The 10,811-nt window shown below is 49.3% G+C and overlaps 1 protein-coding gene across 1 annotated transcript in view; it reads left to right on the top strand.

Annotated features, from left to right (window-relative positions):
• Positions 1–9,540: 9,540 nt before the first annotated feature.
• Positions 9,541–10,811, top strand: part of PRX (periaxin) — a 64,719-nt gene continuing 63,448 nt past the window's right edge. Inside the window, exon 1 of the mRNA XM_083159713.1 lies at positions 9,541–9,672. The gene's annotated coding sequence lies outside the window, so the exon portion shown is untranslated. The remainder of the gene's footprint in view (positions 9,673–10,811) is intronic.

The following is a 10,811-nucleotide window of genomic DNA, read 5'->3' as shown; positions in this document are numbered from 1 at the left end:
GCAATATTAAAATGGTGTTTATGCCGGTAGCCACTAGAGGGCATCCAATCTGATTGCTCGAACAAGTCTTTTTGCGGCACGCCCTTTAGTTTGGTTGGGTTTAGCCGCTGTGCACGGCTAAACCCCACCATAATGAATGTGGGGAAAAAATAAATTGCATATCACGCCACAATGTCCCATAACTTTAGATGGGAGATCAGGAGCGATATGATACTGCCCATTGAATTCACTATGTGTCCTTTTGGAAGCGGTACATCTGTCAGAACAGACTTAGGTCTACAGTCATTAGGTCGACCCCGGAAGGTCGACTGGCCCCAAGGTCGACAGGGTTAAAGGTTGACATGGGTCAAGGTCGACATGACTTAAGGTCGACATGGTCCAAGGTTGACATGGGTTTAGGTCAACAGTCATTAGGTCGATATGAGTTTTTCACTGTTTTTTTTACCTGAATGTTGAAACAGTCTACATGGACACAGTTGGTGTTGAACTGCAGCCCCTCGCATCGCTCACTTTGCTCGCGATGCTTCGGGCACGGTGCCTCGCTACACTCGGCACACTATTTTATTCTCCCGCCATGCCCTAGTGGATGGTAGGGCATGAAATACCGCCTGTCGGCACATGTCGGCTCAAAAAACAGTGAAAAACTCATGTCGACCTAATGACTGTCGACCTAAACCCATGTCGACCTTAAGTCATGTTGACCTTGACCCATGTCGACCTTTGACCCTGTCGAACTTGGGGCCAGTCTACCTTCCGGGGTCGACCTAATGACTGTCGACCTAAGTCTGATCTGACAGATGACCGTTTCCCGTCCTTTTATATCTCTACGTGATGCAGCACGTATGGCATGAAAAAAAGGGTCCCGCATCTGAGCTGATGTAGTCAGATGTTTTCTATTCAAGAGGAACCATGGAATGATGTGGGCGTTCCCCTGCAGGTGGCAAATGTATGTTTATGTAAAACCTCTATTCGCAGCCAGTGCGTGCGAACACATGCTGCGAATGGGTGGCTGCCAGGCCACCATTCGCAAGGCGGGGTTTAGTGGACCTGCAAGGCTAAATAGATAAAATAGAGAGTGATAAACAGCCAGCCAATCAGCTCCTACCTGCCATGTCACAGACTGTTTGAAAAATGTCAGGCAGGAGCTGATTGGTTTGTTTTTTATCACTGTCCATTTTATCACTTTGGAAGCTTAGTGCATCTGGCCCAATACCTTTATTTGATGTTTTGTGCTCCCTACACTGTTTGGTATTAACACTTGTGGAGAAAAAGTGGCAGATCCGGGACTGTGTGTCCAGTAGAGGTGGTAACATTTAGGTCCAGATGTATCAAGCTTCAAAAAGTGATAAACAACCAGCCGATCAGCTGCCATGCTACAGGCTGCTACAGGTTTGAAAAATGACAGTTAGGAGCTGAATGGCTGGTTGTTTATCAATCTGCACTTGATTACATTTTGAAGCTTGATACATCTGGCCCTTACTTATTATCATATGGGCAACACCTTCACTTCTCTGCTTTAGAAGATTTGATAACTGTCCCCCTTAGAACCATTACACGCAGTGCCTTCAGGAATGCATTCTCTGGCGCTAGGGTTACGTGCCTGTACGGATCACGCCCCCATTGGTGGTGGTGCTGGGAATCATACACACACATACATATATATTTATTTACAGAGAGTATGCATCCTGGAGGGAAGCAGCAACTCATTCCCCAAGCAGATAAGCCAGCAGGAAGCTACTGTGTCCCACTGATAGGGGACATCGTTTGTATAGTGACACCGTTTAGAACGAACACTGCACACACTCTGCTGCTTCCTGGCAATCACTGAGTACACAGTTACAGAATCACACAGCCGCCTGCCAGCGTGCCGATACACCTACAGAAGATGGTTTAACAAAGCAATATGCAGTGAAAACCACTGTATACGGCATTGAAGGGATGTAGTCAAAAGGTCAACACCCACAAAGTCAACAACACCAATATATTGATGACAGACATGATGTTGACATTGTTAAGACAGCAACAGACAGTGTGAAATGTTGATAATAGGGTTTGTCTGCGAGTGTGTGTGTGTGTGTGGGGGGGGGGGGTTAAGGTTAGGCTGCAGGTGAGATGTGAGGGTTAGGCACTAGAGTAATCACTTAGGGATAGGGGAGAACCGGAATGCCGGAGGAACGGAGGTCTGACCTGGAAATCAGTTACATGACTGTAGGACCCAGAAGATGCCACTGATGGTACTGCAGCCGCAGGGCGCCAGAGATGATATGTCAACACTCTATCACTGTCTACATGATGAATGTCGTCATCACCAGCATTGACAGTTACAGTATGGCCACGGTGATGCTGGCCATTGACAGTGTAAGAGGCACGGGGCGGGGCCTCACGCGCACACTCCGTCTCTCACCTTCGGGCCTGCGACGGTCCCGGTACCTTCCTCTTGCTCCACTAGTTTCCGGAAGCGACTGCACCTGTAGGGGAAACAAGGGGGGAAACCCCCTAAGGGGGGGAGGGGATGCTCATCACAGGCACTATTGGCCTCAGAATGGTTACACCCGCTTGTGGAACACGGCAGGTGTAACTGGGGTGGGGGAACGCTCCGGGGAGGGGAAGGAGCACAAACAACACGACAACAGATTCAATACAATTTCTACTCACCAGTCGTTTACTGGTCCGCCGTCACGCTTCCAATGCGGATACCGGCACCTGAAAAGGAACTCACGTAACCTCCTGCTCCCTAGGGCAGGGTAATACACCAACGCGCCTGCGGCTTAACGCCCGCGCACCCTGCGGCCTGAAGCCGTCTTACGTAACTCGTGACCTAGATGCCACAGCCTAGCGTCGCGCAACCTGTGACCTAGCGCCGGATCTCCCGATGCCACGGCCTAGCGTCACGCAACCTGAAAAGAACACAATCTGCACAGGGCCACAATTGGTGAACCCAAGTACAGCATACAGTACACGGTGTCAAGTAAAACAGTACAATGTAAAGAGACAACACTGCACCAACACCTAGCGAGGGCCTACCTCCCTCTGGCTGTTCCCAGCCTTACCACAATAACCCTTGTGGCGATACCTGAATTCGCGGCCTGTCGATACAGGCCTGTTACTTCTACGGAGAGGCCTCAGCCCTAGCAGGGTCTGGGCCTCGTACACAACCAGGGCCTTGCGCCCTGGAACACAGATGGGCCTGGGGCCCAACAACGCAATTGGGCCTGAGGGCCGACTATATGGGGGCCTAACCCCCAGGGCACAACGGGGCCTAATGCCCGACACACACAAGGGGCCTAATGCCCAACAATGCACAAAGGGGCCTAATGCCCAACGCACCAACCTGAGGTCCCCACGGGCCTAGAGCCCGACTATGGTCCCGCAGGCCTGGTGCCTGAATTGGGTCCACGGGCCTATTGCCCGAACACCTGGTGATCTAGGGAGGGGACCCGCATGTGGACTTACCCGTCCTAGGGCCTTCCGCTGGACCAAGCCTGGTCCAGCAACGAGGGTGGTCCGTCTTCGCCGGAGGTGGGATGCTTCCCACCACCTCCGGGCTTCCTGCAGTCTTCACCGGGGCAGCGGGGGCCAGGGCAAGCTCTTTTGCGTTGCACCCCGCCGCACCCGGGCTTCTTTTGTCTTCGCCGGCTGTCCCCGGCACTGTGTCCTTCGCCCGGCGGGCGGCAGCGGGTAGCAGTCCTGCGCACACAGCTGCCGCCTCCCGGGGCTTCCGGCGGCAACCCTTGCTCCGTCCAGCGCTCTCCTCTCTCGTCCTCCGTCGCCGAACTCCTGTCCCCGCTCCCAGCGCTGGTTAGTTCAAACCAGCGCCCGGGGGCGGGGCTCGTGACGTGTCGAGCCAGGATTGGCTCGCCGCCGCTTCTTATTGGGCGCCAGAGCGAGAGCCATGATTGGCTCTCCTTTGGCGCCACATTTGAATTCCCTTTGTTCGTGGGGATCAGCGGCGAAGGCTCGCCGCTGCCCCCACACCCGGCGGCGGCACTGCCCCTTCCGTCCCGGTGCTACTGCACCGGGGCGTACTTCTACACTAGCATGCTGTCCGCAGGCTGGGAGGCAAGTATGCTGCCTGTCCACTCTGATTGTGTGACTGATTGTGGGAGGTATGTATGTATACTCCTTATAGTAAATGGCTGATAAGTGTATATCGTAAGTAGTCAAGTCAATTGGAGCTTGTGTCCTGCAAACAAGCAAGAGAAGAGACAAATAGAAAATATTAATAAAATTAAACAAACCTTCCTCTTCCCAAACAGAATTGGTAACATGGTTTAATGGATCTCTCCTCCCGGAAGCAGACAGCGAGTTTCTGCTTACAGCGCATGTGCAGATGGAGCTTACAAATCTTTGTGTACAGTATGTCCTTCCCAGAGGCAGAAATGGAGTCATCTGTCGCCGGGCTCCTGCTCCCAAGAGGGCACCTCTCCCTGCTCTCCTCCCCTGCAAGTTTAAATCAGTAAACTGAAAACAGTCAATATCCCTTTTGTAATGGAGTTCAGAAATATGTGTTCTTTCTCTCTTTATATATATATATATATATATATATATATATATATATAATGTAAAATTTAAGGTTGTGTGTGTGTGTGTGGGGGGGGGGGGCACAAATATTGGGCCTTATTCTAGTTCACTCTTTCTGACAAAATCTTTCTTAGATGGACAAAACCATGAGCACTGCAGGGGGGCAGATGTAAAATGTGCAGAGAGAATTAGATTTGGGTGAGTTATTTTGTTTCTGTGCAGGGTAAATACTGTCTGCTTCATTTTAACACTGCAATATAGATTTCACTTTGAAGTAAAAGCCCACCCAAATCTAATTCTCTCTGCACAAGTAACATCTGCCCCACCTGCAGTGCACATGGTTTTGTCCATCTAAGAATTAATTGGTCAGAAAGAGTGAACCAAAATAACCCCCATTGATCTTGACTCCGGGCAACAGGGACAAACTTACGCCACTGGTCCCTCCTATTCTGATTCGGAGGGAACTTTCTGTGGCGTTTGGGGTCGTGAACTGGATGGTGGCAAAGCGATCTCATGAGCCCCCCAGTACACACGCAGCAGGCGGCACAGGTATCCATTGCTGAAGCACGCACCCCTGTACTGAACAAATGCTCACAGTTAGTAAAACAAGTTTCCAAATCTATAGCCACTGGGTGTGAACAGATGTGGCAGTAGTAGCCCATCGCTGCTGTTTCCAACAATGATGCTTACATATAGGAGATGCCTTCTGCAATCATGTGTGATGCTCTGCAGCATCAGATCACCTGCGGCACCATCAGCCATTCGTTACGCGGAATGGCCACCGCAGCTCAATCTCTGAGGCCAGGAAATCTTCATCGAAGACCCTGAACTCGGCTTTCCACAAAACTAAGGCAACTGCCAGTTTGTGAAGCTGAGACCGGTACCGCCCCTTTCTCCAAATGGCCGATGCAGACTGTCGACCAACTGACGTCTTCATCCTTACTACGTCAGACTACCTGCACTGCACATGCTCAGTATGGATACTGCAGATGTGCAATGTACCGAACCACAGTATATTACGACTTGGCCATGTAACAACATGACCCTGGGTCAGGCCCTCTGCGTGCCACATGAAGGTATATATGTTACACATGGGGAGTCTTTTAGGAGAAGCAAAACATACATAGATCAGCACAATGGTCAATCATCGTCCCCAGTGGTGGAACCTATGGGTGGTGAGCCCAGGCACATGGCAGTGAGTGACAGGGAGAGGCAGAGGGCGGCAACTTGTGACAGGGAAAAACATTGGGTGACAGGGAGAGGGTGACTCAGGAGTAGGGATGGCCATCAACCATCAATGATTCAAAATCATCAATGGTTTATGGCTGATGTTGAATACTTTTACCATTGTTGGGGGAAGCCCGATGTTTTTTTTCCATCGATGGCACAGCAGAACCAATGTATTTATTTTAGTTTTTTCCAAGGTGCCGGGACAAGGAGCATAGCCCACCCCTGACAACCCTGAAGCCCTGCCCCAAAATTCTGACTGGCCCACGGGCCAGTCAGTCAAAGAAAATGTATGACTATCGATGGCTATCCATCACATAGTTTGTTGTTATCGATAGCTGATTGCAGTATCACCATCAATGGCGACACCCATGGCCTTCGCTACTAAGGAGAGTCCTCAGGGGCACCGGTGCACTGAACCTGCTGCACCAATGGTAGTTCTGCCTCCCCATGTTCATGAGTCTGGCCTACAGTGGCGTAACTATAGCTCCGCAGCCCCCGCGGTGGCAAGGGGGGGGGGCGCAGAGAAATTGGGGGCGCCGCCGGGGGGGCTGCGGGGCTATAGTTACCTGCGGTCTGCGTCTCGCCCGGCTCTCTGCCGGGACCTGCCTGACCGTCATGGTCCCGGCCGGCTCCTGCTGCAATGAAAACTGACAATTAGAAAATGGCTGCCCCCATACTGCAGACAGTTTTCTGTCTGCAGCATAGGGGCAGCCATTTTCTAAGAGTCCGTTTTCATTGTAGCAGCAGGAGCCGGCCGGGACCATGACGGCAGGAAGGTCCCGACAGAGAGCCGGGCGAGACGCAGACCGCGGGTAAAAAGGGGGGGCAGGTTAGGTGTGGGGGGGGCGCCGAATAAACGTGCGGCGGGGGGGGGGGGGCGCTAAATAGTTAGTTACGCCCCTGCTGGCCTACCAGTGTCATTCATTGTCATTTGTTTTAAATGAAGGGCCCTGAGGCAGTTTTCTCTGTCACTGAGCACGTCACCATGATGGATGCCTATTATCACTAGCTGCCCCTCCCTCCCCTAATAAACAGACATGTCATACGTTTCCTCCCATGTTTTCTGGATTAACTCATGATTCATGTAACTCTTGGCACTAACAGGACATCAGGATTTCCTTTATTTCATGAGACAAATATGTAATGGTAGATTTTTGTACTTATGGCTTATTGAATTGATAAGAAGTGACAGGGTCTGACCTTCTTTCTGTGCGGATATGACCATATACCATGCGCAGTCTCATACAAATAAGGGCATGTTCTGGACATATACTTTTGTGACATCAAGATGGAACTGGTCGGACATCGGCACTTTGTGAATACCTTGTCAGCACTTTTGGGAATGTGATTCCACTAATACTACATTACTCATTTAAAACCAATGATTATGCCCATCATACAGAGGACTGAAAACTCCTCCCCCACTTAAACTGCCAGTACATGGAGCGATGACAATAGGGATGCCAATCCCGAGGCATTTTTTCAATCCCGGGAATCGGGATTGAAAAATGCTCAATCCCGGGATTCCCGGGATTGGCATCCCTAATAAGAAAACCACCCCACTCTCCCCCCAGTGTCTTACTTCGAGCGGCGCAGGCAGCACTGGAATGCACGGAGGCTGCTGGTGTGACGCCGGAGGTACAGTAGGTTAGTCACAGTGACACACTGGACTGTGCAGCCGGGAGAAGTCGGGCGACGAGCGGGTTTAGTGCTGCAGCCTGCGCAGCGTGACCCATAGGTGTCGCAACTCGCTCGCCGCCTGACCTTCCCCGGCCGCACACAGTCACGGCTGGTCACAGTGGCAGGCCGCAGGAGGCGAGATCTCAGACAGACTGGAGCTCCAGGACTGGTAATACAGAGCGGAGGTGCGGGGGCGTGTTCAGTTGGCTGCACAGTGTGACGCGCAGCGTGACCTCTGACCACGCTGCGCGTCTGAGCTGCACAGCCAGGACGGGAGTAGCTGGGCAGCGTCTGAGCGAGTGCTCAGACGCTGCCCAGCATTAGACTAGTTTAATCCCGAAATCCCGGGATTGGAAGCTCCAATCCCGGGATTCAAATCCCGGCAATTTTGGGGCCAAATCCCGGGATCCTGCCGATCCCGGGATTGGCCACCCTAGATGACAACAATAGCTTTCCAACAGGAAGTCATTCTGTGCATATCACCAGAGCTACAGTGCTTCCATGGGCTGCTGCCTGTGCAGCCCAGCAGAAGCAAATCCTCCGCAGTGAGCATGCCCAGCCCTCAGTGGCCTTTATTCAGATCTAATTGCAGTACAATTTTTGGGGGGGAAAATGGGCAAAACCATGTGCACTGCATGTGGGGCAGATGTAACATGGTGATTTGGGTGAGTTATTTTGTTTCTGTGCAGGGTAAATACTGGCTGCATTATTTTTACACTGCAATTCAGATTTACGTTTCAACACACCCCACCCAAATTTAACTCTCCCTGCACCTGTTACATCTGCCCCACCTGCACTGCACATGGTTTTGCCCATTTTCCAAACACATTTGTACTGCAATCAGATCTGAATAAGGGCCAGTGTGATGCAGCTGAAGGAAGGTATGCATTGCACCAGAGAGGTGCATGGAAGTTTTGTTATTTTAATAATATTTGAGCCTCTGAGAATAATATTTATTGAAACTATTATTTGTGTGTAGATCTTTAATAGGAGTATAATTTTCTGTAATTTAATTAATATTAAAGTTATTCAAAGTGTGTATTTTGCTGTACCTGTGTTTGTGTGCTTATGGGTACATCATTTCTTTACAGTATAAGCAAAACACACTGGTACAGAGCAATCACAATCAAGATGACTTATTCCATAGTTTACGGTGATTCAAAATAGATTATCTGTATGCTGTGTTCCGTTTGCAACGAGCAGTACCCAGGCAATTGCAGCCCCCTTAAGTCTAAAGGCAGGAGCCCCCACTGGTCACCATTGCCAGCAGCGAGGGCCCAGAGATGGCAGAAGTGGTAAGCTAAGTTTACCACTGTTAGGTAAATACTGAAAGGAGGACGTAATCCCTTTAGCAAATGCTAACACAGTCACAAGATATTATTTAAACCAGTCCAGTCTGGCAGACAAACAGAGTTTAGCACATACGGCCTTATTTTGGTTCACTCTTTCTGACAAAATCCTTCTTAGATGGACAAAACCATGAGCACTGCAGGGGGGGCAGATGTAAATTAGAGAGAATTAGATTTGGGTGAGTTATTTTGTTTCTGTGCAGGGTAAATACTGGCTGCTTTATTTTTACACTGCAATATAGATCTCACTTTGAAGTAAAAGCCCACCCAAATCTAATTCTCTCTGCACAAGTAACATCTGCCCCACCTGCAGTGCACATGGTTTTGTCCATCTAAGAATGAATTGGTCAGAAAGAGTGAACCAAAATAACCCCCATAGTGCATAACTCCCAACATTCCTTTGTGGTTGACCCGTTTTTCAAGGATAGCGTAATAAAAAGATGTAACGGGTCAGCTGTACCATAGAGTTTACAATCTAATGATGTCATGGAAACTTCTGACCAAAGGATCTTACAATCTATTGGTGTCACTGAAGCCCTGTGTCAGGGAACTTGCAATTTAGTGATGTTGCCGGAAATCCTGCAGCAGGGAGCTTGCTGTCTTATGTTATAAGGTGACCTGTGTAGTGTGAGTTTGGTAACATGGGTAGCACACTCTCTGTTATAGATTTTTGTGTTTGACTGCATGGAAATGTTTGAGTGATGTCAGCACCCTGTAGCCAATCCCAGGACAGATAAAGTATTTTTGGGAAGAAGTAGCCCCTTCCTGTTGGCCTCTCCCCCTGGCATTGAGTGTCAGAGTCCCAGTGACAGCTCACACACTTACTGTACTGTACAGGAGGGAGCAGGCTGGGGAGATCTGAGGACCTCTGGAACTAGTTGATGACACATCGGTAAGTACATTTTTCAGTGGATAAGAATGCAGTGGGCACTACTGGCTCGCAATGTGACTAGTGTATATTGTAATGTGAGTTTGTATATTGTGTGTGCACGTTATATTATCCATCAGTGTATGTATACTGTGTGCATTACAGCAACAAGCTAATACATAGCTACAAAGTAATAACATTAATGCAGGAGACATAACAGTAGCATCACACTGATGTGTAACCTGCTGCATACTGTATCATCGCATTGTGAATATAATAAACATCTCTTGGCAGCAATAAAAGGCCAATATCCAGTAATAAACACTTTCATGAGCAGATGTAAAGTCATAAATGTATTTTAAATTGATGTCTGTGCGTATAAATAGTGGGAGTGCTTTGTAAGTCTGTGCCTGTGCGGCAAAGCTTGCACTCCTAAGCTGGTTAAACAACAGACGATGTATGATTTGTCATTTTGAGGCAAATTATAATGACATTGTCATTGTCTAATGTGTATGCACAATTGTGCGTTCACCAATCGTTGCCACATCTTCTCATTTTCTGTGCCGCACATCAGATGGACAGATGTCATGATCGATGTGGTGCACATCATTCAGTGTGTACAGCTATCGATATATATCGTTTGTACAGCCACTGTACCTCCCATCAGTCACATTTGCCAGGAATCTTAAAGATGGTTATTTAGTGTGAACCGGAGCAAAGATAAGTCGTATGTGATCCAGTGATGCCATATACTAGGGCAGATGTATTATGATTGGTGATTCAGTGGTGGCGGAGAGCCTCTGATGGCAAGCTATACGGCGAGCAGTGCCAATAGCATGCTGTCAGAGTATTCACCTGTGTTCTCTTCACTCTCCCTTTACACCTCGCTGGTTCTTTTCAGCGAGGTGGAAACTGCGAGTGCGGCCATCAAAATGGCAGGGATTGTCACAAAATGCAATGGGCTCACTGCAATTGCAGGGAACCTCGTCAATTCAGGGAACCTTCGCTGTCCTCTGACAGCGCCATACAAATCCCCTCGCTGGCAGCATTGACTATATCCCAAAGTGGAGATAAAGTGGAAGGTGATAATGCACCAGCCAATCAACTCATAACTGTCCTCTTTCAAACACAGCTGATTGGCTGGTGGGTTATCACTTTCCACT

This window comes from Crinia signifera, chromosome 9 (assembly GCF_055691185.1).
Source record: "Crinia signifera chromosome 9, ASM5569118v1, whole genome shotgun sequence".
In the NCBI taxonomy this organism is placed as follows: domain Eukaryota; kingdom Metazoa; phylum Chordata; class Amphibia; order Anura; family Myobatrachidae; genus Crinia; species Crinia signifera.
Note: the sequence above shows the minus strand (reverse complement) of the source record. Positions and strands in the feature narration are given on the sequence as shown.